Source organism: Hyla sarda, unplaced genomic scaffold (assembly GCF_029499605.1).
Source record: "Hyla sarda isolate aHylSar1 unplaced genomic scaffold, aHylSar1.hap1 scaffold_981, whole genome shotgun sequence".
Lineage (NCBI taxonomy): Eukaryota > Metazoa > Chordata > Amphibia > Anura > Hylidae > Hyla > Hyla sarda.
The window spans coordinates 37,501-42,500 of record NW_026611011.1 but is presented as its reverse complement, the minus strand read 5'-3'; the positions used below and the strand labels follow the sequence as shown (position 1 = coordinate 42,500).

Sequence of the window (5,000 nt, the reverse complement as noted above, 5' to 3'; positions counted from 1 at the left end):
TGTCCTATCCACCTAGGCACATAGGCACCACCTATTGTCTTTTGCCTGCAGTAGGGACCCACTGGACTAGCCAGCAAGCAGCTGCAGCAGCAAATAAACAGGTAATCTTTCTTTCCAACACTGAAACCTGGTGGTGCACTTAATATATGCTACCAGATAGGGGACATATCAGATATTAAACTGATATAAACAGACACCACATTTGATACCAGCCAAAAGGAAGGATGATAAGTGATAACTGTGAAAGGGGAGGAACCAACGCTGTCCCCTTCACATGCACCATCACTACTTGTAGGAAGGGAGGCTGGCTGGCAGCCTCCCATACACACTCTGGCTGGGTGGCAGTCACCCACCAGTACACACAGCAGACCCTAAACCCATATCATTATTGCTAAGCAGGAAGATGGGAGTCCATTTCACTCTGATGGACCATTTTTAAATGCAATCCATAACCTGGCTTTGGCAGGAACCCTTCTTACTCCTCCTACTTGCATTTGATACTGGGTTTAGGATCTGCATAGGAAACACACACACACACACACACACACAAGCACACACTTACCTGTGTTGCCTGCTGACACCTCCTTGGCTGTCCCCAAACGGTATAAAACCAACAGCCACGGGAAGCTGTAAGGATAGAGGACATACCTGCATCCTATTGGACTCACTTGTCTTGGTTAAATCCAACTTATTTGACAACCTATGGTGCTGCTACTTCTGCTCATGGCAGTGCTGCTTCTGACAAGGCTGTTCTTTGGTGGGCCTAGGCGACATCACAATCTCCATGGTTACATACACAACAAAGGTCAGATGTTGTTTACACCTGGCCATGCCAGTGGTATTGAGTAGCATATCCCAGTGCTAAGGGTCCTGGGTGCAACAATCTTTCAATGGGGAATAGCCGCGCTGAGTTTGTCAAGTGCACCCATGTTTGCAACTCTAACAATACACACATATGTATGTATGTATGTATGTATGTGTGTATGTGTGTATGTGTGTATGTGTGTATGTATGTCTATCTATCTATCTATCTATCTATCTATCCACCCATTTATCTCTATATATATTTATCTCTCTCTCTCTCTCTCTCTCTATATGTATATATATATAATTTTTTTTTCTTTTAAATATATATATATATATATATATATATATATATATATGTATATACATATAGAGAGAGAGAGAGATGGAAATACTTTTTTAAACATGTTTTCACCTCATTTTTACCTTCTTTTTTTCTTCTCTCCATGTTTTCCTTCTTTCCTATGCTGCTGCTTCTTATTTTTCTTCTTTTTCAGACCCTATCATTGCACTATTGCTTATTCAATACCACCAGCAGATGGAGACACTATATTACAACATTAGTTGTGAGCAGCAGTTTGTACAAACAAATGCCTCATAGCTGATGTCCTATCCACCTAGGCACATAGGCACCACCTATTGTCTATTGCCTGCAGTAGGGACCCACTGGACTAGCCAGCAAGCAGCTGCAGCAAATAAACAGATAATCTTTCTTTCCAACACTGAAACCTGGTGGTGCATTTAATATATGCTATCAGATAGGGGACATATCAGATATTAAACTGATATAAACAGACACCACATTTGATACCAGCCAAAAGGAAGGATGAGAAGTGATAACTGTGAAAGGGGAGGAACCAACGCTGTCCCCTTCACATGCACCATCATTACTTGTAGGAAGGGAGGCTGGCTGGCAGCCTCCCATACACACTCTGGCTGGGTGGCAGTCACCCACCAGTACACACAGCAGACCCTAAACCCATATCATTATTGCTAAGCAGGAAGATGGGAGTCCATTTCACTCTGATGGACCATTTTTAAATGCAATCCATAACCTGGCTTTGGCAGGAACCCTTCTTACTCCTCCTACTTGCATTTGATACTGGGTTTAGGATCTGCATAGGAAACACACACACACACACACACACACACACACACACACATACAAGCACACACTTACCTGTGTTGCCTGCTGACGCCTCCTTGGCTGTCCCCAAACGGTATAAAACCAACAGCCACGGGAAGCTGTAAGGATAGAGGACATACCTGCATCCTATTGGACTCACTTGTCTTGGTTAAATCCAACTTATTTGACAACCTATGGTGCTGCTACTTCTGCTCATGGCAGTGCTGCTTCTGACAAGGCTGTTCTTTGGTGGGCCTAGGCGACATCACAATCTCCATGGTTACATACACAACAAAGGTCAGATGTTGTTTACACCTGGCCATGCCAGTGGTATTGAGTAGCATATCCCAGTGCTAAGGGTCCTGGGTGCAACAATCTTTCAATGGGGAATAGCCGCACTGAGTTTGTCAAGTGCACCCATGTTTGCAACTCCAACAATACACACATATGTATGTATGTATGTATGTATGTGTGTATGTGTGTATGTGTGTATGTGTGTATGTATGTATGTATGTCTATCTATCTATCTATCTATCTATCTATCCATCTATCCATCTATCCACCCATCTATCTCTATATATATTTATCTCTCTCTCTCTATATGTATATATATATATATATAATTTTTTTTTCTTTTAAATATATATATATATATATGTATATACATAGAGAGAGAGAGAGAGATGGAAATACTTTTTTAAACATGTTTTCACCTCATTTTTACCTTCTTTTTTTCTTCTCTCCATGTTTTCCTTCTTTCCTATGCTGCTGCTTCTTATTTTTCTTCTTTTTCAGACCCTATCATTGCACTATTGCTTATTCAATACCACCAGCAGATGGAGACACTATATTACAACATTAGTTGTGAGCAGCAGTTTGTACAAACAAATGCCTCATAGCTGATGTCCTATCCACCTAGGCACATAGGCACCACCTATTGTCTATTGCCTGCAGTAGGGGCCCACTGGACTAGCCAGCAAGCAGCTGCAGCAAATAAACAGATAATCTTTCTTTCCAACACTGAAACCTGGTGGTGCATTTAATATATGCTATCAGATAGGGGACATATCAGATATTAAACTGATATAAACAGACACCACATTTGATACCAGCCAAAAGGAAGGATGAGAAGTGATAACTGTGAAAGGGGAGGAACCAACGCTGTCCCCTTCACATGCACCATCATTACTTGTAGGAAGGGAGGCTGGCTGGCAGCCTCCCATACACACTCTGGCTGGGTGGCAGTCACCCACCAGTACACACAGCAGACCCTAAACCCATATCATTATTGCTAAGCAGGAAGATGGGAGTCCATTTCACTCTGATGGACCATTTTTAAATGCAATCCATAACCTGGCTTTGGCAGGAACCCTTCTTACTCCTCCTACTTGCATTTGATACTGGGTTTAGGATCTGCATAGGAAACACACACACACACACACACACATACAAGCACACACTTACCTGTGTTGCCTGCTGACGCCTCCTTGGCTGTCCCCAAACGGTATAAAACCAACAGCCACGGGAAGCTGTAAGGATAGAGGACATACCTGCATCCTATTGGACTCACTTGTCTTGGTTAAATCCAACTTATTTGACAACCTATGGTGCTGCTACTTCTGCTCATGGCAGTGCTGCTTCTGACAAGGCTGTTCTTTGGTGGGCCTAGGCGACATCACAATCTCCATGGTTACATACACAACAAAGGTCAGATGTTGTTTACACCTGGCCATGCCAGTGGTATTGAGTAGCATATCCCAGTGCTAAGGGTCCTGGGTGCAACAATCTTTCAATGGGGAATAGCCGCACTGAGTTTGTCAAGTGCACCCATGTTTGCAACTCCAACAATACACACATATGTATGTATGTATGTGTGTATGTGTGTATGTGTGTATGTATGTCTATCTATCTATCTATCCACCCATCTATCTCTATATATATTTATCTCTCTCTCTCTCTATATATGTATATATATATATATATATAATTTTTTTTTCTTTTAAATATATATATATATATATATATATATATATATATGTATATACATATAGAGAGAGAGAGAGATGGAAATACTTTTTTAAACATGTTTTCACCTCATTTTTACCTTCTTTTTTTCTTCTCTCCATGTTTTCCTTCTTTCCTATGCTGCTGCTTCTTATTTTTCTTCTTTTTCAGACCCTATCATTGCACTATTGCTTATTCAATACCACCAGCAGATGGAGACACTACATTACAACATTAGTTGTGAGCAGCAGTTTGTACAAACAAATGCCTCATAGCTGATGTCCTATCCACCTAGGCACATAGGCACCACCTATTGTCTTTTGCCTGCAGTAGGGACCCACTGGACTAGCCAGCAAGCAGCTGCAGCAGCAGCAGCAAAGAAACAGGTAATCTTTCTTTCCAACACTGAAACCTGGTGGTGCACTTAATATATGCTACCAGATAGGGGACATATCAGATATTAAACTGATATAAACAGACACCACATTTGATACCAGCCAAAAGGAAGGATGAGAAGTGATAACTGTGAAAGGGGAGGAACCAACGCTGTCCCCTTCACATGCACCATCACTACTTGTAGGAAGGGAGGCTGGCTGGCAGCCTCCCATACACACTCTGGCTGGGTGGCAGTCACCCACCAGTACACACAGCAGACCCTAAACCCATATCATTATTGCTAAGCAGGAAGATGGGAGTCCATTTCACTCTAATGGACCATTTTTAAATGCAATCCATAACCTGGCTTTGGCAGGAACCCTTCTTACTCCTCCTACTTGCATTTGATACTGGGTTTAGGATCTGCATAGGAAACACACACACACACACACACACACAAGCACACACTTACCTGTGTTGCCTGCTGACGCCTCCTTGGCTGTCCCCAAACGGTATAAAACCAACAGCCACGGGAAGCTGTAAGGATAGAGGACATACCTGCATCCTATTGGACTCACTTGTCTTGGTTAAATCCAACTTATTTGACAACCTATGGTGCTGCTACTTCTGCTCATGGCAGTGCTGCTTCTGACAAGGCTGTTCTTTGGTGGGCCTAGGCGACATCACAATC

The 5,000-nt window shown here is 42.4% G+C and overlaps 1 pseudogene; it reads right to left on the bottom strand.

Moving 5' to 3' along the window:
* Positions 1-128: 128 nt before the first annotated feature.
* On the bottom strand, positions 129-236 carry LOC130351511 (U2 spliceosomal RNA; annotated as a pseudogene).
* Positions 237-5,000: the final 4,764 nt, after the last annotated feature.